The following is a 26,735-nucleotide window of genomic DNA, read 5'->3' on the forward strand; positions in this document are numbered from 1 at the left end:
GTAGTCTTACCATTGGGACAGGTCTTTGTCACATTCATCTCTCCCCTTGAAAAGCTTATTGCCATAATTCCCGTAAGAGAACTCTAAGTCTCTTTTGCCTTCACCGTGGGACAATTCTTTGCCACAGTCAACTTCCCCTTGGAAAACCTCTTTCTCAGAGTTGTCTTATTTAAAACAACTCTGATTTTATTTAAACAAAAAATCCCAAATGATACCAGAAACTGTTACCAATCAAAAACATTTGTACCATTGAAAGACTCAAATTAAACCTATGACTTAATCCATAATATGAGTCTTACTAGAGCTGCAATTCCTCCAACTGTATCCTCTTTCTACAGCCCACACTTAATTTGACCAGCACAGAATGTTACAAAAACATTTTAAGGTGTTTTTTCCATGTTTGGGTTTGGTTTTTTTTTTAATTATTTTAAAAACATTTCAGATAACTTCAATGAATGTATCATCTACAAAAGCACAGACGTTCGCTTATTTTGAGAAAACTTGAATCTCATTGTCACATTTGAGAAGGAATAGGCTTGAAATCAGTGGGAAGAATATTTTGTTCTAACCTCTGTTTCACGAGGGCTGTTGAAGTGTTAAATACCCTTGACAATAAACAAGAAAGAAAAATTTCTGTCTTGCTGTCATCAACCTACTCAAAGTATTAGAAAAATTAAGCTAGCCACACTGAGTTTCAGATCAAACCATAGTTACAGGCATTTAACAGATTTTAAATAAGAATAATTATGACTACCTTTTAAATTTGTAAGCCGTTATCAACATAGTTCTTATCAAGCTTTGTTCATTCATCCTGAATATGCCTCTTTGCGTTTTTTACTTTTTCTTCTTCATCTTCACTTTGTTTTCCATCCTTAATAATTTATGGAATTTCTTGTAGTTTCATATTGCCTCTTAATGTGTTTCCTTTAGACTTCAAGGTGCAGTTTTGAATATTATTTTCCAAAGTTCTTCCAATTTGTTTTAGTGTATCATACTTTGCTCATAGGCTTTTTTAATTCACTCAAAGTTAATTTCCTGAAATTGAATATACAAATATTCCTGTATTATATAGACCCACTTATTATCATTATGCTGTATGAAAATAGCTAGTGGTAAACATTATCAGGATTTTTTTAAACTGCTGTCCTTTTCTTTCTGTTCCAAAGAAAAGGCTTTTTATGTACTCTTAGTTACATGTTTCAACAGATGTCATTCAGTGATATTCAAGACTACAGCAGTTTCCTCTTTTGAGTAGAAAAGGATCTATATAAGTCCAAAACAACTCCCTGCTATTTGTCTGTGTCAGGTCTGACAACCTAAAAGTTTCTTTTGTATTAGTTTTGTTTTGGTGAAGTCCCTTATAAATATGTAATCAGCTTTTGCAATGATATTTTCTTTCATTTCCTTTAATTTCCATTTTGGTTTCAAAACTGAAGCAGAAGCTATTAAAACAACGGAAATGATAAAATTATTTAAATTTATTAGTGTCAAAGATATGGAAAACAATGGTACACATTGTTGTTAAAGAATGGACCATGTAATTTTTATTGTTCATACTTAGAGGAGACAAAACAAAATATTCTGTCAGTACAATTCAAGTGTTTCTGTCTAAGCCCCTTTGCATAATTAATTTGTGAGGAAAGCACAGTCCTTTCTCCCAAAAAATGCTGGCTTGTAAAATGCATGATAATTTACCTAAGACAGCTGAAAAAAAAATTGTAATTTTCATATTTTAGATGTTTTTAATGCTATTTGGAACAGTTTTCGAATTCTCTGTTGATTAAATTACTCACAAGACACTATTTAACACCACCTTCCTACATCATCCAAATTTACTTATAATTAAGAGTAGAATCCTGAAGCATGGAAGTTTCTAGCTATCCATTTTAGAGGCAGTTGGAAAAGATTGATGGAGCTTGGATAAAAATAGGCAGACAAAATAGCTGGTATACAATGTCTTAATTTCCTCCATGCAGTTGGCATTTCACTTTTGACCTAGAGTGATATGCCTTTTCTCCCTACAGTGTTGTTCAGCTACAATTTACAGATTCCCTAGTGAAGAAAAAGCGATTAAGGGTAGGTTTCACATACCCTTTCCAGCAGTGACTTACCACTGCTTTCTTTCATCTTACAAGTTTTCTGCAGGGATGACAAGTGCTCCTGTAGGTCATTTCAAGACCAACATGTTCTAGATGTGCATATGCTACAACTGTGGCCCTGCAGCTGCAAGGGTCAGGTCTAGATTGGTCAGGGCAAGTGCTGCTGAGACTGAGCAGTCAGTCAAATATCCTGCTTTTTGGTCCTTTGATGCAGTGGCAATCTTTATCAGAGAGATTCCTGTATAATCCTCAATATTAGCTATGGCAGCTCATCCCTTATTAGCTCCAAGAAAAAGAACTATAATGAGAGACAGTGAGAAAGTAAGGAAGGGAGGAAAGGAAGGAAGAAGAGGCAAAGAGTGGAAAGGAAAATATAAGGAGGAAGACAAAGAGAAAAAACTTACTTTTTTAACAATGCAGTTAGCTCTATAGATCCACAGAGTAGATTATAACATGACGCAACAAACAAAATGAGCAAGAATAGAAAGGGAATGTGGGAGGACAGTAGCATAGGACTGCCTCCTCCATTGGCCAGGACGCATTGGAACAAACTGCTTTCTTTAAGGCTTCTCTTAATTTCAACAGATTAAGAGGTAGGTTACACGAAGAGGTAGACTACTTAAAAACATAGTTTTCTAGAGATTCTCAAAAGTTCATTAAGAATTAGAAATCCCCAATTTTAAAATTATTTTTGTGACTTAACAAAGGTATATTTACAGCATAAATGCTTTTCTCACAATGCTTATACATTGCAGAGACTGGGATTTCCAGTTCAGATATGCAGAACAATCTCATGAAAGAATAAACATGCTTTATTTTAGATTGTATAAAAGTACCTAAAGAAGATAAAAAATGTACCTGTCTCTGGCTGGTTAATGTTTCTTCACCATTTGAAAATACTCCATGTGCAAGTTCAAAATACTTTCAAAAGAAATGGTCGTTTTGGAATATCCTTAGAGGAAGCTAAAAATGACATTAGAAAAATTTTTTGTTTTGGACCTATTTTCCTCTCCACTCACTCTAAAGAGTGTATTCATTAAAGGTTGTCCTCACCTGTCTAAACCTGGTCTTGGCTGTGGATATTTTGGGGTTTTTTTTGTTGTTGTTGTTTTGTTTGTTAGGGTTTTTTTTTTGTTTTGGTTTGGTTTTTGTTTTGTTTTGTTTTGGGGTTTTTTTGGTCTTTGAAAAAATAACTCCAGGTTCTGTTCTTCACAACGCCATTGTATTGCAAATTGGTGATTTTACAGCATGTCTTCTGTTCTAGGCAAACATATTCAATCATCTATACAGCATGGAAGCAAAATGAGCCTCATATTCACAGATTTCTGACTGACAAAGAAAAGCCTATTAGATGGAAATAAAGGGATTGCACAAGTCACCACCATCATCATCATCATAAGACATCACCATTTCTATTTGTTTGATCTCTGATGATTTGTCAGAGATATGAAATGAAGGTCACTTTTGTTTATGTCCCTTGTCCAACATTTCCAGAAAGAACTTGTATTTCTAATTTCATTTTGATGACTCATGATTTTTTTTCCCCCATATACAAAATGTGCATAAGCTTGATGGGAAATAGTTATTATTTGGTTTCTTTCCAGACATTCTGTTCATCTGATATGCTGCCTTGTAAATCAATTGGAAACAAAACAATAATTATTTAAATTAAGGAATATATGTTTAAGGATCAGAACTACTCAAATAAATGAACTGAAAATGTAAATGATCAGGTGCCTATTTACACCTGTTTGTTTTTTCATTATTTACAACCATCTCTCATAAACTTGAAAATAAAATATTTTCATTGTCAACTATTTTTTTCAATTGAATCATTAACATATTTTCATTAGAAAAATGCATAAAATTTCATTCTGCATGGGTAAAATGGTTGCTCTAAAGATGCACAAGAAATTTAAAGAGTAAAAGTTTGCTTTCTAAACATGGTCTTTTCTTTCTCCTTCCCATGACCACAGAATGGATAACACTTGTTGCCAATATACTCCATAATTTTCACATAAAGATAGAAACAAAGCATCAGACCCACACTGTTTTAGGAAACAGGATAACTAGGTAAAATGACTACCTATGGGCATGTTTATAGTGTTCTAGTTGGGTAGGATATTACAATAACTGTCCATTATACTCTTAACAGCCATCATCTCGTGGAGTGCTATCACCGAATGGCTCTCAGCTCCCCTAATAGCACTGGGCAGGGTCCTGCGGCTCAGCTCAATTAAAACCACTCTGACTGGGCAAGACCATTTTGGCAGACAGCACTATTGCTCTTTCATATAAAAGAGCCCTGGGAACACAATAAGCAATCTCTGCACCATAATGGATGAACTGGAGCTAATGTTCAGTGATGCAGTACAGATTTACTAAGCTAATGCAAGTTGACTGTGCTGTGACATACCATACACAGCTTTCTAGAAATGGTTACACATTTTAATACTATGCTGTCTAGGTGTCAGTTTTGCTGCTTCAGTACTGTGGTGCTTGTGAATTAATATATACAGAGACAAAATGCTACCTATAGATTACAGGTAAAATGGGGTTTGAAATAATAAAAAAATCCAACAGAAAGAGGCAACAGTATTTATCTTGTTTTCTATTTAGCATATGAACAGATCCTTTTTTTATTCCTTTCCTATATCTGAAAAAATGCCTATGTCTGTATCCATATCTGTATTTATATAATCTCTTCTTAATCCTTATATAATTTCCTATTTTATGTAAATTTATTATTTATAACATGTATAAAGAAACCATTCATTTGTTGTTTGCTTGTAATTAATGTGTGTCTTTCTCAAAAACTGAACTGGATTTTCATAACAATAGTTTTTTTACTCCAAGAAAACCATCAATCCACAATCACTGTCAATGGTCTTTTTACATAGGAGTCGATTGAGCTAACACTAATTCCACAAAAGTAGATGTAATATATATAATCCTGCCTCTTTTTATCTCTCCTAAGTTAAAATATAGGTCTGAATAAGAGTGATGCAATTAAAATTCAGTGGTTTCAGCTGTGACCCTTTAGGAACAAAGCTGTCAAACAGAACTCTAAAATAAAAAGGAGAGTCTTGTGATAGAACTCTGATTTATTTCTTGCAAAATTCACATTTATTGTATGTAGACACAGTTCTATGTGTTTGACTATCATATTCCTTCATCAGCACATGCAGTTATTCCTTTTGACTGCAAGCGGAATTCTGGAAATATGTGACAACATACACACATGAAAAGTCGGTTTCTATTTGGTATTTCAAATTTATTTGGAGTCATTTTGATAATTTTTCTCAGTAAATTTGGTAAAGGTGGCCATATACTTTATATGATCACATGAGGGTATTACTGAATAAAAATGTAATCTCAAAGCCACATCAGAATCAGTGGCAATCAGGATCAATTGCACTTCAGAGAAATTATTTGCAACATAGCATCAGTAGAATCAGTCATCTACTGATTCTGACAACTAAATATGTCACCCAGTGTTTCTTAATGGGATTTGAGTGATAACCTAGGTGACTTTTCCAGCTCCCATTACTGTTTCTGAGAAACTTAGTCCTATGCACAAAAGAATAACACTAATTACTTATTCACTGCACATCAGAAAGGCTGTGCTATTATTCAGAGTCAATAAATCAATACAAATAAACCAAGGAGACTGAGCAGACTTTAGAAAATGTTATGAATGAAGTGTTATCTCTTGTGGACATAGGTATCTTTAACATGATACCAGGAGAATACAGTAGACAAGCCAAGAGGGTTAGAAAGGAGGCAAGGTTTGCTTCCAACATTGCCTCATTGACCATCCAGTGAAAATACAAACCCAGCTGCTGACTGGACATGAAGATGCATTTGTACTGACATCTCTTATAGTTTCACTGTGGTTTTTGGAGTGAGGTAACAAAGACATGACTGTCAATAACAACACAAGGAATGGCCAGTGCGATGAAGTGCATTTTCTCCAGGCAATAGAGCAGGCATTAGACATTCTGCCTGATGTTTTGGCTGAAAATCGACCAGATGCATCCCAGTGTTTTCATACGCAGTTCCATGAAGAACGCCTCAAAATCAACATAACTTCCATTCCCAGGTGGAATCCAAGTATTATTTTCCTCTTTTGCAAACACTGAAATACAAATTGTCATTTGGCATGACAGATAATAGTTTTCAAAGTGACACTAATGGTAGTGGTAATAGCATGATGTGCTTTTAAATATATGTATGTGCCACTACAAAATGACAATTCATAATGTGCTCTACTCTGTATGTACATTTTTGTACAAACTATGTTTATATGTACATTTTTGACATCTACTGAGCACTATTCTAAAATGTCATGAAATTTTCTAAAACAAAATTATTTTATTTTCTTAAGTAATTATAAATTTCCATTTGTTTTCCTTGTATCAGTAAGAGATCTGTGGGCTACTTTTAAGACAGAAAGAAAGGTCGTTTGCAGTCATCATATGTAGCCACTTTGCAGTGGCATTAAAAGGCATTCCAAGATTCCCTCACCGAAATGGATTTGACTATGTACCTAAATCAATGTACACTTTAATATGAGGCCTTACTGTAATACTGACCATGCAAGTGAGAAATCAACAATACACAGTTTTCCTGTTTCAGTGTTTTAAATTTGTTTTCAAAATCATGCTGATAGACAACACAAGGCAATGCAAAAAAAAAAAAAAAAATCCGCAAAACTGTTCTAAAATAGAATATATAAAGGAACAGCAAGAGTAGGGGAGTTTTAGTCTCTCCTGGAGGAAAATTGTTGTAATGTTAAGTGCAGGAGACTACCTTTAGTACTTAAACTTTATTTGCTTGAAAAGTAACTGTAAAACCCTCTAAGTATCCATTGACCTAGTACACATCCTTTCCTGCATCCTGTCTTCTTGAGGTTATTCATCTGTTAAATATTTGTGAACATCATGAGTACATCTAAAATGCCATTGAATACTTGGGAAATGTTTAAATTGTTTCTTAAATCTAAACCAAAAATATTTTTTTCATATCTAAATAAGAGGAACAGCCTTTCATTTCAATGAAGTAAGTTACAAGACTGTCATGAACTCATAGAATTATAGAATGGTTTGAGTTGTCCAATCTTCTCTCTTTTTAAAACTGTTGACTCTTGTCCTGTTACCACAGTCCTTTCCAAAAGGTCCTTCTTTGTCTTATAAGTCCCCTTTATATACTGAAAGGCTGCAGTAAATCTTCCCTGAAGCCTTCACTTTCCTGGCTAAATGGCCCCAACTCTCTCATCCTGTGTTCAGTGGAGAGGGGCCATGCCTTTCTTGAGCTGAGAATACCAAACCTGGGCGCAGCACTCCAGAAAGGGTCTCTTTAGGGCACAGTAGAAGGAGGAATATTGTGCCTTAACCTGCTGGCCAAGTTTCTTTTGATGCAACACGGAATTTGCTTGGCTTTGGGACGCAAACATGCTGTCTCATGTCCAGTTTTTCAACCACCATTATCCCCAAGTCCCCCTCCTCAGGGCTCTTTATTCATTCAGTTCCAGTCTGTATCGACATTGGAGGCTGATTGCCCTGAACCAGGCACAGGATGTTGTACTTGGCCTCATTGAACTTCATGAGGTTCACAAGGGCCCACCTCTCAAGCCTACCAAGATCAATTATCACCTGGAAAAAGAAGAACTAGGATGAGTTTTGAAATACATATTAAAGCTTTCTGGGCTCTTTAAATATTTGGAATCTAGAAATTTGATAAAGTTATCTTTTTTAAGGTGTATTTCGTACATAACATTTATAAAGCAAGCATTACGCAAGGTGTTTCTTGTCAGATTCTGTAGCTCACAGGCAAGACCAAATGTATAATCTGGTGATCAGATATAACCTTTTCAAAAAATATAAAGAAAATTATAAAATGTTTAGTATCATCTCTAGAAGGTAAACAATAGTAAATCAGGGAGATAAGGTAAATTAAATCTTCCTGATATGATATTAAGACAGCTATGCATATATATTGTGTCACATTTGCTTGGGTTTTTTTGGTCAGTGTCTTTTTTGTTTGTTTGCATTAGTAGTATTAGTATTAATATTTAAACCTCTGCATTGTTTATTTTTCTTGTTATGACCAAATGTTTCTGATTGCATTTAATTTTAATTTATGGCATCGATCAGGTTGGATTTAAGATGAATAGGTGAAACCACAGCACTGCTTAGCTTGCTGTCAAACTGGTAAATCCTGAGAAATTTTAACAAATGTATCATTTTCCAGTACGTTTTCCACCATGGTGAGAGTCTTGGAGGGACTCATTGTCTCACGGACAGGACACAGAAAATCAGCTGATATCAAAAGGTCAGGGGAGGATGTAGTTTCTTTCAACAGTCATTGTAATACTGGTAAATTTATGACAAATAGCATGATTTTATATGGATTTTAGTTGGGATCTTTTACTTTAAATATGTTATGCTGACTTATTTTTGTGTTGTCAAATATTGGGAAAAGCCACTGCCAGTGAGTACTTCTGGAGAAGCTGTTGATTCAATTTACTGGAAATGCGCTGACAAGGCCTGGCCTTGGTTTTGTAATCTGCAGATTAAGTCTATAATGTGTTGAATGGAAAATTGTTTCACTCAGCATCTACAATGAAGGAAATAGTGTCACTATTAGAAACAATAATGCTTTACTTTTCCTTGCACTTGTCTGAATCAAAAATTGAAGTCTTGCAGAACCACCTGTCAAAAAAATAAAGCTGATGTAGAGCTCTGCTAAAACCTAAGAATTACAAGAACTGGTATTTAGATTTAGTTCCTAATCCACTTCATAGTGGCAGGACAACAAAACTATAATATGCACAACATTTAAAGCAAAGTTGAGATCTAATTTATATATCTGTATTTCAGTGTAAGCAGTATAACCTATGTACATGTGAGCCTATGTCTAAACACCCATTGTAACAGATGCAAATCAATCAATATAGTTCATAAAGTTTGGCCTACTTTCCCTAAATAAACTCCTGTTCATTCAGCTAAGTCTTCTTCTCTATTTAATTGTGATCAAGAAGACTAAAAAATTCCTTTTCCTTGGAACCTATAAAAAACGAGAAAATATCCTTTTTGTTATCAAAACTCACAGCTCTGACTGCATTTATAGGTGTTGGTGGCCTTGACCTCAAGGCGAGGTACTATCTTGTCAAGACTGGGTAGAACAATATCTTATGCTTCAGCAAGGAGGCTGTGCTGAGATAGATGTCCAGTGCTGGGTTGAATCAAAACCTTAGTCTTAAATTGTTGACCAGTTTCATTAGCAAAGATATAAACATCTCCAGACATGTATGTCATCCTAAAATAGTTACCCAAACTACATGGAATAAATAAATTTCTGTAAATGACAATATCGCCCCATTCACCAGCTGTGAAATCTGGATCTAGATTTAGTTGCCTAAACACATATTTGCAATGTCATTTTAGGTGATGTGGGACCTATAGTTGATACCCAGGCAGGGCTTTAGGACCCCTAGTTTTTATTGTGTCTTGGATTTGCCAGCACTGTGGAGATGACTAGGATACCCTAAGCTTTTTCAAATGGCTCAAGGAGACAATTTTTTTCACCAATAAATCAATCCTGACATAATTTTCTGTATAAATCTACAGGTTTATAAAAAACTAATTTTAAATCAGGTGAACCTGGTTTATATTCACAAAACATAAATATCCCTTGGAACAGATTAGGAAAATACTTAAGAAGGTTTTAGGAAAAGATCAGTACTGCACATTGATATCAATCAAAAAAAGTCATCATTCTGTCACTGTTTCAATTGAAGGATTTTTTTTTTTAACTTCATGTTCTGCAAACACACTGCAGTGTGGGTTTGCAGTCACAGATGCTCAATAGAGATTTTTGTCAACTTCTGTCTATTTTGTGGCATCAGAATTCATGTGTTTGTCATCGGAATGTTCCAGAGCAGAAAGGAAACACAGGCTTTTCTTGCCTCTCAAGCAGCTCCCATAAACCACACTGCACCAACCTATTATTCAGCAACTGTTGCCATCTATCACCAAGACCAGCTGTCTGCTCTGATTCTGTGGGGTTGGGAAACTGCTGTAGATTTTTGTTATTATCTTTGCCTGAAAAATACCACAAGCAAGAAGAAAATTAACCTTGGGTGATTATAAAATATAAATTATATTTATTAATACATCCTAATGCATCTTTAAATTTTATGAAAGGAAGTTTTTAATTATAAAGATAGCCTGAAATGAATTGTGTAGCAAGTGCAATATCTTCCAAATATCAGGTAATTATAATTTCAGTCTAATTGTTTTGTTGTTATTTTGGATGACTAATGTGTGTTTATGACTTGCCTCAAAAAATCTCACTTAGATATTTTTTTAGAAATTAGCTGCATAACATCTTTCAACTACTCTGAAATTTCCTTTTTTTTGACATTTAAGCAATTAAAAAAATAGTTCCTGTTTGAAAATTTCATGTTATTTTCTATGTTGAAAGGTTAAATACTGTGAGTTTTGTTCCAGATCTTTCTTTTCCCATTCAAATCCAAAAGGAATAAGCTGTTTGCTTTTCTAATACGCTTTAAGAGAGAACAAGGACTAGCCTTCACCATGTATTTCAGGCAGCAAGACTCTTAGTCCAGTGCTGCTCCAGTAGTTCAGCATGCTTCTGGCTGTGTCCCCTAGGATAGCAGGAACTGTGGATGAACCAGAAAACCTTCACCATGCATTAGGAAAATAAAAGCACTTGTATGTCTTTATCAACATCAAATAAGGGTGCATTTGCCATCACAGCCAAGATTTTAAAGCCCTGAAGAAAGTGTTGTTCCTAAAAATAAATGTAACTTTATATCAACACAATTCAAGTTTCTCAACTTGAATGTTTAGCCCAGGGCTTGAAGAGGATAAAAGTCTCATGTGACCACATTGCTCTGTGTTTTGGAAATAAAATTTAAGCATTGTTTTAGGTATGTGCATTGTTGACCTTTCTCAAAATTCTGAATGTTAATTTTCTGCTTCAAGATGTAAAGCAGAAAATACTTCAAGTTGTAGAATTTTTAAATCTCTCCTCTGATTTGTATTTAAAAGGCAATTAAATGTCATGCCAGCTATATAAAATACATAATTATTTACAATTTTCATTAACTGAAAATCTCATAAACTGCCCTAACAAGTTGCTGCTAGTGAGATGATGGCCCATGATACCTATGGTTGATCCAAATCAGTCCCAGACTAATGAGGAACCCCTTCTCAAAGGGACCAGTTGCCAGAATATGCAGTCAAAAAATCGTCTCATCCTCCTGGGAGTTTTATGTAGTACATTATTTAGTTCAGCTAATTTTCTTCACCTATATGACAAAGAGTCATCTGAAGAGTAAACATAGTCTCAAAATTTTGAGACTATGGCTCAAAGAGGCCGTGGGCTATCGCATAGATTGTACCAAAAGTTGAAATAAAGGACTGTGACACAACTGCTATATTTTATACTACAAAAGTTGGGCAACATGAATCCTACTTGAAGTGATGGACTGTTGTACTCCAAGCTAGCTGTTCTCAAAATTTGAATTCTGCTTCATTCATCATATATAAATGAAATTATATGAACAAGGTCTGGATGTATCCTTATTCTCTGCTTGCTCTGAGACACCCTGAAGCCTTATGGCACCAGTACATCTAAGTTTGGGATAGACTGACTAATAATTTGGCTGTAAATTTCCACTGGCTCAGAAAATTGGCTCAGAGATCTTCTAAATATGTAATTAGACACTTGCATGTACAACGCAGTCTCCTTAAAATATTTTTTTTTTCTTTTGTGGTTTTCAATTTAAACCAAAATGGTACAACCCATTGTGCATGAAACAAAGAAAATCTTTGGAAACAAGCATAAATTCATTGAAAAAGTAATCCTATTATGGCAGAATATGTTTTTCTGTAAAATCTCCTCCTACAAAAAATCAAGCAAAGAACAATCTCAAACCTCTCCCCAATTAAAAAAAAAAATTACAAATCTATTTGTTAGATTTTATTTTCCTTGCCAAGTCTCTTATATTCAATATTATTTCATTAAACTTGAAAAAAACTAGTGATACCTATTCAAAATTGTAACTAAGTTTTTTGGTTTTTTTAAGACTCCAAAATAAGGCATCCAAGTGTTGGAGAACAGATACTGAGCGGGCATTAGTGGTAACAGTTACACTAATATAAAGTTTGCTGGGTTAAGGATCCCATATAAATCCTGAAAAATTCTACATAGTCTGTAAAGTTTTAAAAAGCCAAAGCAAGCATAGCATGGATTTGATAAACAAGTGTTGCAAATTAAATGTTTTTCTTCTTTTATTGTATTAGCAAAGTTACATGAATAAATGTGAATTTAATTGCATTTTTAGTTGTGTATCTATTCAGATGTATTTTTGCTGATACAGCTTGAATCCAGAAGAGCTGAATCTATGATTTCTTCAAATCTTAAACTTTGTATCATTAAGCTTGTTCAGCACTTTGATGCTAGACCTCTAGGGAAAACTCATGAGTTGCAGAGGATGCTATTAATGGCTTTGTGAGCTGTGATCTTCCCACTAAGAAAAATGCTGATAAACTGCTAATTATTCTATGGAGATATGAGGAGGGTTCTCTTTCAAAGAATATGGGTGACTCTGGACCTGGATTTTAATGGATTATTAACCTTTTTGTCTTTATCAAATTCTGAGTGATTGGTTGTGAGGTTTCTCTTGTTAAAATTTTAAGGGTTTCTGTGTATACGCGTTTTCCTAAATCATTACAGTACACACCTGCTATATAATTACATCACAGAGGGACTATATGATTGGAATTGGATGTGCTCCTATTATTCGCATTCAAAGATACTAGGCTGTTTCAAAACATGCATGAAAATGGAATTGCCCCATTTTATTTTACACATATAAATAAATAATTTAAATTTTTTTAAAAAAAGATAAAATAGATAAGGATTCAAAACGCAGAAAATTTTTCCCCATTAGCAACTCTTCTCACTTTGTATCTTAGCTTCCACACAATATGTTTATTATTTGCCATTGTTTGCATTTAAACTTCCTCCATAATCTTTCGGATTTGTTTCTGTTTTCAGAACATTTTTCTTTTACTCCTTACTTAGTATTTAGATTTTGTTCTGTATACATATATATAAAGCTGATGTCTGTTTTATTCTTATGTCCAATTTGATCTTCTACTTTTTATCCATTACATGATAATGCTCTCATACAAGGTATTAATTCATGACTCCTTGTTCAAGATGGATTTGGAAGGGGCCCTGAGCAACATTCCTAGTGAGTGGCACCCCTGCCCTCTGTTATGTGTGTTTTCAGCTAGATGATCTTTAAGTTCCTGTGGTGCTCAACCCTTAGGAAGAAGGGACCACTCAAGATTGATACAAGCCAAAGAAGTCAGAGTCCTCAAAAACTTACAGTTTTATTAGGATATTATGTGTTTGGCATGGAAATTGGTATTAATTAGTCCCCTATCTTCTGGCATAAACACACAGCAGTGAATTTTGAGAAAGGGATGGGGTGGAAGGAGAAAGAAGGGAGAGATTAGAGAGAGGGAGAGAATGAAGAGTAGGAAATAAGAAAGGAATTTCACCAGTCCTGACTTCAACATCGATCCACCTGATATGGTGTCCAGGATCTTGGGGGCATGCACCTAGATTTTGAAGGAGTATCTATTTATGGACAAGTTTTCTTCATCCTGGAGATAAGTATCTTGCTTTCTATGCAATTTAGTTATCATGCACATCCCATTCTTCTAGACCTTTTTGGAAAAGCATCTCTTCTAGGCTTCTCCAAGTCCTTTTCAACCTAAAGGTCCCTCCAACTTTCAAAGATTCTATGATTCCATAACATTACGTTATTATGGAAAAACGTTTTCTCACATGGTAGACAAAGCACATTTTGTCAAGACACAAAACCCCATAGTAATTTTAGAAGTATCAGGGTATCTTTCTCTTAGTTATAATACGCATATGCATATGAATCTATGCATATTTAATATTGAATTCTTTGTATAAATCCACCAAAGTACTTCCATATTATTCACCATGGAAAGAATATCAGAATATTGAATTCTGGTAAAAAAAACCTGTGTGGGGTGGGACTTAATGACTGTAGATAACAATTATAAGGAGATATACTGATACACACACACATATACACACACATATTCTTTATATATAAAATGTATACATATATAAATATATGTGTGTGTGTGTGTGTGTGTGTGTTTAAAGACAGAAATAAACATGAAAAATACTTGTCTCAGAATCGATTGTTCCATGCTCTTCCTACTGAAGTACAATGAAAATAAATCTTGATTAAGGCCTGTAGCTCACAGCCACAGGGCCGCTCTGCAGACAGAATGAAAAATGAGTACATATCTACATGTCCAATCAAATGGTGAGTTTATGAACTGCAGCATAACCACACCTATACCTAGGTCTAGAAAATCTTTGTGTTACTACTCAAAGATAAACAGCTCTTTCATACAGAGTATTAAAAAGAGGTGATATTTCAATATGTGCTGAAAAAGAAGCAACAATGAAAAGCAAACCTTTTGAGAATTTACAACTTGCTTCATGGTGTGTGTAAGTCAATATTTTACTTTAACAAGTAAAACAATCCTAAGAAATAAAAGCACCTGAGACACCACTTGTAACTTTGATGTCATTTATTTCAAATAGTCTGTCAAATCGTCAGCTAAATAATTTCTTTGTAGCAATGCCAAAAGTACATTGGCCCCAGGTACAAGAAAGAGAGACAGAAATAAAAATAAAATTAATTCAAGCATATACAAATTAAGAGATGTGTTTATGTTTCTGAGGCAATAAAGCTCTGTCAGTGACACACCTTGTCAACTTATTCCTGTTTGTCATTCAGGGTAAAATAAATCTGTTTCTTTTTCCTTTGATTATTCATCTTTTTTGACAGGTAGCATTGCAAGCATGTCAGTCATGGAGGGTGGTAGATGTGTCTTGTGACTTCACTGAAGCTCTAAATAATATGGTGTTTACAAGTAAAAAAGATAATTGCCAAAATTAGTATTTGGATATGCATAACATTAAATATAGGTCAGGGATGTAGACAGCTAGGAACAACATGAAAAAAAAAATTGTGTTACACTCATAAGCAAGCTTTTTAAGTACTGTAGCTGGAGTAAATTAAAATCTTGTTCCTGAATTAAATTAATAAAACACTGTATTTTGGGGTTTGTTTGTTTGTTTGCTGTCACCAGATCTCAGGATAAAAAAAAAAAACAAACCTGAAGTTTCTGAAGTATTTTGGTAAAAAGGGCATCATATGCACAGGAATCAGGACTGTGGGCATTGCTGCACACTGCACAAGCATGCTTAGGACTTTTACTGTATGTACACTGGAAATAAAGTCAGAATGCAGGTTACATAGATGTTGAGCTGATTTGATATGGTTTTAATATATATTTATATACACATATAAGGACTAGAACAAATATTTCAGTAATTATGTCTTTATGTTATTCCTTTAAGTAGATTCACGGACCTGTAATAATTTAGGAAATAACTAATATCATCAAAATATCAAGAAATAGGTAGTATAAAAAATTTTCATAGCATGCTGTTATGAAATTATATTTACACATAATCTTACATATGACCATGTCTACTATGTTAGTTTTATAACTGATTTAAGCTGTAGTTTGAAATTAAGTATTTATGCAACAATGGCAATGTTCCTTGTGGTTTGGGTTTTAGTGGAGTTTTTTTGGTTTGTTTGTTTGGCACTACCTTTTCAGTTTATAGCAAACTGACAGCATCTGCAGTAAAGGAGATGGATGTCATCTGGCAAAACTGAAAAACTGTAGGAATGAGGGTACTCATGTAGGGGAAACATGCATTGTGCAAAAAAATACTGATACAAGAGACTCTAGCTAAAATAATTTAGAGAAATAACTGCTACGTACAAAAAATGCTACCATTTAGTTTAATTATGTAGGAGGTTTGTTTTCTAGTATGTTCTTTGCATTGTTTTTGTTCAGTAGTCCATCTTTAAAGACAGAAATATGCAATTTTGTAAATACATCTTTTGAAATCCCTTCTCCTCTTCCTCAGACAATATTCAGGCTGGTTCAATTTATTTTATTCATATTATATTGCATTTCTTTAAAAATACAGTATCTATAGAAATCTTTTCAGAAATTTTTGTGTTATTTGCATGAAATCTGAACTCCTTACCAACACTGTAATAAAGTTCAGAATTTGTTGCTCTTTTCATGCATACATCATCTTATTTTTCAAATACCTATAACACTCCACTATTTTCTCAAGACCCTTTTCACTTCTATTGTTTCTTGACAATGTTTTCATGCTTTCTGAGAAAGCCTGAATACTAATGTAAATAGCAAAGTTTTATAAGGGAAAGAGATAGTTTGTGGCTACCGATGAACTCCCAAATACATTATTCCTAGACAAGATTTAAAATTCCAGAAATCACACAGTTCAATCATTCAACAGTATTCACAGATTTAGTTACACCTTTAAACATTATATATTTTAAATAAGGCTGTGAAGGTGTCTGAGAGTTCCCATGAAACTAAGAAACTCTGGTCCATTAAACAAAATACTCTTAAGTAGCTGATGTTGTTGAAAATAATACTTGCAATGGCAACTGCATTAAAAATCTTAGGATTTTGTTCTGTTTCTGAAGATTTTTTTATATCTGTCATTATGCTATTTTGAATCAATTACTAGGAGCATAAAAATTCTGTGATCTCAGATTCTTCCTTGTCATGATATAAATTGCCAGTGATTCATTACACAGCTGGAGTACTCCTTCAAGAAGGAACTATGCATATCCAGAACTCTAAGTACTAGGAAAGTAGTAGAGATATTTTAAAATTATAAAATACAAATTTTATTGATTTGTTTCAGAAAAAAAAAACCAAAAAAAACCCCAAAAACCAAAAAAAAACCCCAAAAAACAAAACAACAACCCCCCCCCAAAAAAAAACAACAAAGCAACAAAAAACCCCAACAACCAAACCCCAACCCCCACAAATCATCATCAGTCAAAGACCAGAAATGAATAGGTAAATTAATTTGATAAGTTCTGAAATTTCACAGATCAGTGCTTGTTGATCCCCTTTTTGTGGCAAAGTGTGATAAAACAAGCAGCTTTAGAATTTTTAGATTCAGTACAAGCCTTCCACTTTGATTGCCACTTAGAAACAAATGCAAACTCTCTGTCACTTGATGACTAGCTCTCAGAAATCTTGAGTCAGAATAGCCAATAATTAATGAATGCTGGAGGTTTTCAGAATGTTCAAACATTTTCTTCATCTGATAAATTTAGATTAATTGAAACATTTTATTTGTAAGGAAGAGGTAAAAAGCATGCAGCCATATAACCCTTTCAGATGTAATTATAGATCTTAGGTTTTCTCACAGGTCTCTCCTCTAAAGTGTCACTTTAAAAACATTCAACCAGAGCCCAATTGTGAAAATCTAATCAGGATCTATGGACTAAATTTACCAATACTCACTCTCTACTTCACAAAATTATGTACAGAGTGAATTTAAATGTAACAAACCTGTCCTAAGAATTGCAACATATTTCAATATTGACCTAATTAGCTATACACGCTGATATATAACTTTTAAATATCATTTATATCACAGAGAATGTAATCTTGCTGGAGACCATGTTCCTTATTAAGATCAAAATTCTTTATATTTTCATGTCTAAGTTTCCAGTATTGCAATTATCTGCTTAAGGCCAAAATTAAATATTAATTTCAAATTAGTGTTTAAAAGAAAGTCTATAAAAATTCAGTTATGAGATCTTTAAAAAGTATAGTTGTGTTCTTCATAAGTAATATTTAGTAAGAATCGCCTTTATTTGACCAAACTGTGTTCCTGAATATCACTGGAATTGCAACCAGTACATACCACTTCACTTCTACTGTTGCTTCTTCCTCAAACTCTTCTTCAATGCCAGCATTTGGTTCCTCCCAAGGGATCTAGATCTTTGTGAACTCCTCCAGTGTGAGTGCTTTCCTTGGAGAAGAGTACTTCAGGAATGAACGAGTTCAATGTGTGTTCTTCTATGTGCCATATTTCCTGCCAGAAAACCTGCTCCTGCATGTGATGCTTTCTATCGGTTCCAGCTTTTGCTAGGACACTGCTCCAGTGTGGGTTCTCTATGAGCTGCAGCTTTTTCAGGGCACAGCTACTTTGCAGTGGTGTCTTGAGGGGGCTGCAGGGTGAAAATTCCCTGTGTCATGGTCCTCCATGGGCTGCAGGGAGACTGCTTCCCTACGTTCCTCTCCATGGGCTGTAGGGGAATCTCTGTTCAGGTGTGTGAGGGGAGAAGTCCTCTACTTCTTCTTTGATTTCAGTGTCTGCAGAAATGTTTCCCTGACATTATCTCACTCATCTCTCCTATACTGATTTTTACTGTTTCTGAAATATTTTATCACAGAGGCACAACCAGCATCACTGATTGTTTCAGCTTTGGGCAACAGCGGGGATTGGTTGGAAGTGGTTTTGCCCGACATGGAGACAGTTCCTGATCTCCTCTCACAGAGACCACCCCTACATAGGCCCCTTGTTACATAAACCAGATACAAAATTTGTAAGGGTTATTAAAAAAATATTAAAGATTCTAATCTTAACATTAAGATTTTTGCTAAGTAGAGGCTTAAGAATAGTTTATTTTTATTTTTTACTATTTACTCTTTCTTTCCATAAGAATATATGTCTTTCCCTTAGTTAGTTACTAGCAAATAAGCTGTTCTGTGACACAACATAACAGCCACTTAAAGTGTGGTTGCTATTATCATAATTTCAGGTTAATTGCATATGGTAGGAACACAGTATATCCTAATTCCTTTGTGGTCTCTCATAAATGGTAGTCTTTGCATTAACCAAGTATTTTCTCATGCCATATAGCTAATTATGACCCTAAAGCATTAAACAGGATGAATTTTTGTTGGTAGGAAAAAAATGAAAGCTCATATGCACTTAGTAAAGTGCTCACAATAGATTTTAATGTATTAAAATTTTCCAGTCATGTAACATTTTGCCTCTAAAACAAGATTGAAAATAAATGAATTTGGCGGCTTAATAAAGATTATATTCAAGGAACAGAACATAGTGCTATCATGCATGTAAAAATCTGTGTTTGAACAAATACCCAAAGACAGAGAAATGTGGTACTGACAGTTAAATGCATACACAAAAAGAAGTTAGTCAACATAAACAATAACAAAAATAATTAATATAAAGTTATTGTTTTGATAATAAGAGATATCTTCTAAATATTTAGAGTTTCAGTTGGTGAGACAAAGCTTGCTTCAAGATATGATTGTTGAAACATTAATATTTTTAAATATAGCTTGTAATTAATGGCATCAGGATTCATAAGCTAAAAGGTTTGAGAAAAGAACACAAAAGTAGAAAATTTTGAAAACAGAATAGATGAATCTGTTCTATTTGCCACATAATCTGCTTATTTCATGTCAAGCTTATTACTTTGCAATTACTTTAATAGATATCTGTGCCCTACCATAGGGTTTTACATTATTTTTTTCTCTTAGTGCTTCCATTACAGAGAGAGGGAGATGGGGGCCCCGTTTTCCCCTGAGGCACATATGCAGATTGTGAGGATCTCTCCCCGCAAGGGTTGGTGCTGAAAAGTCACAGTCCAATGGTTGCTCCTGCGAGCAGCAGCCCACCAGTGATAAGGAGAAGCAGCAGGGAAGGTTCAGCAATAGCAGTAAATCCTCTGGGCAGGAGAAAGTCCAGCACCAAAACCCACATCCCTGTGCTTTCCAAGTGGGCAAAGACCGAACCACTCTTAGCTAAGAAACTGCCAAAACCCACAGAACTCCTCCCTCTCCCCCAGAACCATTCCAAAAGGTCACCAAGGCATTGGCTACATCTTTTGACTCTTAATTAAGGCCCATTTGCCATTTCCATGACAGCAAATGGGAAGGAAATTCCCTTAAGAAACCTAACGCCCAACATCAAGTATTTTACATGGGGAGTCTTTTTCCCTACAGACACTGAGGTGGTGATTCTTCTGACATGGAAAAGCAGGGACCTCTTAAAAAGAAGTAGGGAGGAGTCAGGAAAATCTAAAAAGGTGAAGGAGCCACAAACCTGGAACTCATACCCTTGTTTTCAAGAGCACGTAGATGCTTAATTAAAATGTGATTCTTTGAAAAAAAAAAAAAAGAAAAAGTGAAATTTGTAATAATTCATGCATTTTCACTGACTATTTTCTGTTTGTTCTTGTAACAATCTATCTAGGAACCGTTTCTTTCCTATGTGAAAAAAAGGAATTTAGTCTTTTCTGAGGCCAAAAAATCAAATCAGGAAGAAAAATTCAGCATTATAAACAAAAAAACCCCTAAAAAAAGTAGAGGCAGGGAGGAGAAAACCAAAAATATACATTGATGCACATGCTGTGTAATATATACAATATATAAACATATCCTCTCATCCCTGTATTTACATTCCTAAGATAATCTATTTGATTCGACATAGAATCAGGGCCTGGAATTAGTTACTTTTTTTTAATCCTTTTTCTAGTTTAGTTCAATATGCCTTAATAATACTGGAGAAGAACACATATTGCAGCAAAGGCCAAGCATAAAGAAATTTATCTATTAGTGAGCGAATACTATAGGTACAATTGATCTTACCATCTTTATTCTGCAGAAAAAAAGACTGTTTGAAAGAATAATGCTTGTTACTGAAAAGTGAACAAGTACAGTTCATTCCAGGTTTGGAGAATTATTCATTTCCTCCATGGAAATTTCTGATTCACAGGCAATTAACAGAGAATAAATAGTTTTATGCTCATAACTTTGTATACGAAAAAAGGAGGCATGCCCTATATATTAAGTCAATAATTTATTGTTAGAATAATTGATATCTAAAAGCCTAATCCAAGAATTATAATTAGTCAAGTTGTAATTATTTCAGATATTGAATTAATACATTATGAATTTTTTGCAGCAAAAACAACATAATAGAAGTGGATAAACATACAACTTTTGCCTTTCATCTCTCTTCCTGATGTTCAGTAAGTCTATGCAGGGTATAATTTCTCCAGCTCTCTACCATTTTAACATGCCTGTATTTGTACAGCATTGCTAGAATTGTAAAACCATGATGGTTCATACAAAGCTAAAGAAAAGTAAATCAAAATAGTCATAGAAATAGAAAAATAACTGTTACAACTAACCCTCAGTCTTAAGACCTTGCAAACTCATTGCAAACATTACCTCCTGCTACTAGAAAAACACCACCATATGACAGAGCTTTGTGAATAACAGTGGGTCTAACAAAACTGGTCACTGTTAATGACTTGTTCCCTTCTCTAAACCTGAAGAAACCTAGATATCTATTGTACTTTCACATCCTCATGATCCTTGGCCAAAATCTAACTAACATTTTCAATGCTTATTCTTGACATAAGAATGTGCTTAAGACCCATGCTTCTATTTCAGCTTTTGGAGTCCTTAGACACCAACAGAAGCTCAGACACTAAGTGTGAGCTGCAGTGGGGCAGCAGCTGGAGTACATCAGCAGCCCACTGCTAGTCTCTCAGATAGTGAGCAGCTGGAACAGTTCCAAATAATGCCTGATGCAAAAGGGAGCCTTTAACATAGCAGCATTACCACTTTAGCAAATTACACACACTTCAAAATTTATTTCTCCACGATTTCAAAATACCAGGAAAAAGGGTAGGATAGCTGTCTGGTTCAGATCACAGTTTACTGAGGAACATGTAGCTCTGTGTTGCTCCTAACCTGTGCATCTTCCTGCCTTCAGCTTTATGTCACAATAATTCCCTTCTGTCCACACAGACACTGTGTTCACAGTGACATTCACCAGGCTGAAGAAGAGTTATGGAGACAGATAAGTTCACTGAGCTGAAAATTTATGTTGTTTTTTGCTAATTTCTTTTTGGTACATTAGTTTGCAATTCCTTCTATTCCTTGGTCAAGAAGAACATATGCTTTCATGAGTGCTAATCATACTGTAGGATCAGAAGGTAAAATATGTTTTCATTAGACATAGATGATATACATTGAATTTGGACTATGATACTTTGTTCCCAAGGGCAGTGAGATACTTCACAACAACAAGTGTAAGCTGATTACAGTAAAATAAACAGGATCAATTTCCTTGTACCCATGTACATTGCATTTAATGATATGTGTGGCTTCTGGAAAACAAGAGTTGAAAGCCTTTTACTTGGCAATGTACTCAATTGCTACTGCTGACTTGACAGTGAGCTGTTAATATTGTCAACAAAGCAGGTACTTCAGTATTAAATGTTGCCTTAATCCAAACAGTCTCTGTGTCTGCACCTCCATAATGAAATTACTTAAGACAATTGCTGCTTGCCAAGAGATCAATCTGAATAACACAAATCTTGTCAAAGAGCTGAAGGAGGCCATCATGAAATTCAGGCATTTTTTCCCCTCAACTTCAATCATATAATCATATAAGGTAATATTGCTTGATGTAGAGAAACATAGCGTCTAATTGGTATTCCATTTATGTTTTCAGATGCAACCAGACTTGCTCTTCTAAAGAATAAGAACAGAATTTTTAAACAAATCTTTTGATGACATTTTCCTACCGCTGTCTTTTACTATAAAGACCGAAGTGAGATATATTAAAAAAATGCTAAAGTCAGTATAACTACACATTTCCATTCACAAATGAATTAGGCACTTCCCACCCATCCCAAACCGATTCTTTATTTTTTCCCCATCTCCTTCAGTTTTTGCTTCAATAAAAACTGTGAAAATGACAAAAAATTGCTAGAGCAGCTCCCTTCAAACTGTAGTACCTTCTCTCTCAGATTACATCCTTAACTGAATTCAGCCCAGATGAATTTGATGAGGGAGCCTACACGACCAAACCCTCTACATCAAGTATGGTATGCATGTAGCTGTATGTCAAAATTGTCACAAAACATCAGGGAGGGCTGTCTAACTCTACTTGTCTGATATATTACCAGATATATTATCAAATCTAGAAACCTTGATTCTCCAAAGAGAGCAATGGGTGCCCTTGGTTACCCATATGTGTCAATTCACACACCAGCTGCTAAAGGGTATCAAGAGTGATGGGGTCAGATGTAGATGCTGGTATGGACACAGCTGAATTCCAGTGCTAGATCTCCAGATCGGGCTGCCTGCTCCTGGAGGAATCTCTTCACCCTGGGGACCCTGGCCATAATATATTTAGTCATTGGTAGGGCTAAGGTCCATCCTGCCACTGGGTTGCAAAGAGGACAAAGGCATAAAAACCAACTGACTGCTAACATAAGCTTAAAAGTATGATTTAAATAGAAACTATCTTTGGAAGTTACAACAAATTTAAAAAGTTGTGCACCCTTTTTTTTTTTCTCTCTGGTAAAGTTCAAAGATTTGCATTCTCACTGAAACTTTTGAACTTTTTAGGTTTTATTTAATAAAATGGATTTTCTATAGTTTCCCATTGGTTCAACTAGACAGAGATATTGTTTTGAACCTACCTGATTTTTGGAGACAAAAACAGTCTTGGCTAAATTTTATCTGTCATAAATTGACAAATTCAAATACATACTGACATGAATTTTGCTACTTGGAAAATGTAAGAGCCTTCTAGTGTTTGAGCTTTGGAGAAGCAGATTTCTACTCTGGTAAATTCATTGAGAGTTATTAGCAGTGCTTAAAATATACTCAGTTCCAGGAAATCTATGCTGCATGTTTTATTCAAATATGAGATATTTTACTGTAAAGCATTAAACTGATGTTCTAAATAGACATTCCAAGGAAAAAGTACACATGTATTGGTAGAAAAGTGGCAGTCATCATAATCACTAAAACTATAAATACACTGGAGTATTTCACTGGAGTATTTACACTGGAGTATTAGAGTATTTCAATGTTATGAAGAACCATTCAAAATTCATATTAGAAAATTGCAGATTTGTTCTCTGAAACTAACTCTTGTAAAATAGAAGAGCATCAGAGGTCTGAACCCTCTTTTTCCTGGCCTATAATGTTTCCAAATATAGAGACATACAAATTAGCAAGGAAGATCCAAATTCTGTTCAGCTCTCTGCAAAATATTGACTAGCATAATACTACTCTATTTCACGGTAGTATTCCTTTCACTAATTCTGATGTAGCTGACCTGCAACAACACAGCTCTCAGTTCCTGTGGTACTGATCAATATGTTTGTACACTCTGAATTCACTGTTCAAGCCCTTAAAATTTTCTTAGATGACCATCCTGCCCTTCTGCTCCTCAGTCTCCTCACCTAACAGGCTTGAGAATTGCTGACTCTGAACCCAGCAGATCACTGACACAGCATCAGATGAAAGGCTGGAAATGCATCCCACACAGTTTTCTTTTTAACATACGTTGGGAGTGTTTGCTTCCATGTTATGGAATGGCTTTGCCAAGTCTTTAATTTTCCTGTTTACAAACAGAAATCTGATCTAGAAATGTATGTAAAGAGTGTATTTTGGCTCAGCTAGCCATCCAAAGATTAAATAGCTGGTCAAAATTCAAAAGGTAGCCTCCCTATATAGTTACTCAAGAAAAAGAGGCAACTCCCAAAAGGTAATCCATCTCATCTTGGTTGTCTGAGATAAGGGCATGAATTTTCTGTGGCAGAATTTATTTCTCTATTTATTAAAAGGGGAGGGAGAAGAGGCCTAGAAAAATAGTTTGACTGGATGCCCTATCACGGCAGTTCCCAACCAGGCGATGCCCAGTGGGGTGCCGTGGCCAGGACAGCTCAGTGGAGGCTCAGCACAGCAGCCAAACTCCCAAGCAGTTCCCAGCTGCAGGCAGCTTAAGCAAGCTATAGTGATTTCAGCTCTTAGTGATTCTTTGTGATTTCAGCTCTTTAGCTTGCTGGTGTTGCAGCAGCCGATGCTGGGAGAGAGAGGAGCATCGGTTCCACAGGAATTCTTTATTGCTGTCCCCCATGAAGGTTCCAGGGACAGCTCTTCTGCCGAACCAGGCAGAATCAGAGGTTTTTATACCTTACAGGGGTTTTGGAAATTGTCCAATAGTAAGGGTCAGGGGAAAGTGACCTATGGGTTTACAGAGAGATAAGCAGGGTCCGAAAGGCAGAAGAGAGGGGCTGCTAAGGTCCAGTCATGCTGACTTGGCATTTCCTAGCTCAGGCTTGTGACCGCCAAGGAGGCCTTGCAGGGCCTGGGCCTGCTACAATGCCCATTTTTCAGGCAGCTAGAGTCAGGTGAGATGCATGTCATCTAGGAATGCCTCTCTCTGTGATGTCAATTGACCACTGTTCTCTATCAGATAGGTATGCAAAAATAAAAATATCCCTTTAATCATGCAGAAATGCAAAATATCCCGGTTTCACACCACATTAATGCTCACACGGTCATTTACAGCCATTCAGAAAGTAATTCTCAGCCTCTAGGACCTTAAAACGTCTCTGGTACAACTCCTTTGTCCAGAACTACAAACACATCTTCAAACAAATAGAACACAGAAGGAGTTTCATATCAACTCCTTCTGTCTCTTCAGCTCATGACTGACCTGCATTAATTTAAAAAAAAAAATCATAAATCTATTAAATAAAGTATAAGCAGGCTAAGTACAGATTTTTAATTACAACATGGAAAGAGTGACTGGAAAAAGAACAGAAAAAAAAACCAAAAAACAGGATGGAAAACTTCAAATAAATGCTTATCAGTGAGAAACAAATAATTTTTAAACATTATGCATGCTATCTTACAGCTTTAATATGATAGCAAATATAGGGGTTTTTTGTGAAATGCTCTGTCAAAAATATCTATAGGTAAAGAGTGTGAATAATGTCAAAAAAATGTAATATCTGAATTCTAGAGTATATGACGTACAAGGGGATGCTGAGATACTACTGCCAGTTTCAAACTTGGGGATTTATTCTAGTGAGAGCTTAAGCGATCAATTCCAGCTGCCACAGCAATTGAAAACTGATCATATATCCAAAGCATTGCTATTCTTATTTATTCACCCAGTGTGATTTGAAAGGATGCTTCACTAAATCCAAAAGATCTTTTCCAGTGAGGATAAATTACTCAAATTCTGTATGAGTTACTCTTAATTCTCTGTCCTGACATGACATAGAGAAGTTGTGGACCTACAAGTATTTTGCAGATCATGGAATGGACCCTGGGAGATCTCTAGGCTACTCCTCTGCCAACAGAAGAGCCGCCTCTGGGGTCAGAGGAGGCTGTTCAGGTCTTGGTCTACTTGAGGAATAAAATCCTCTGAAAGACGGATGCCTCTTGGGACAACACAATCCACTGGTGACTGTCCTCAGCAGAAGAGGACTTCTGTTGAGGTCTTCTTTCTTTCATCATAAAGAGGTCTTTTTTTAATAATAATATCTCATTAAATAAAGATAAGAATTTGAGAAAAGTTTAAAACTGAAGGAATTTTAAGTAGTTAATTTGGTCCTTAACAATTTCAGTTAAATTTACTAGTGATGAGTCTGGGAAAAGAACAGAACAAATACCAGGATTTAGGTTATTTGATTTCAAGTTACAGAGCAAAACAAAATTCTGAAACAAAGGAAACAAAAAGCATCTGTCTTCTATAGATACTATT

This window comes from Passer montanus, unplaced genomic scaffold, assembly GCF_014805655.1.
Source record: "Passer montanus isolate IOZ18808 unplaced genomic scaffold, ASM1480565v1 scaffold3, whole genome shotgun sequence".
NCBI lineage: Eukaryota > Metazoa > Chordata > Aves > Passeriformes > Passeridae > Passer > Passer montanus.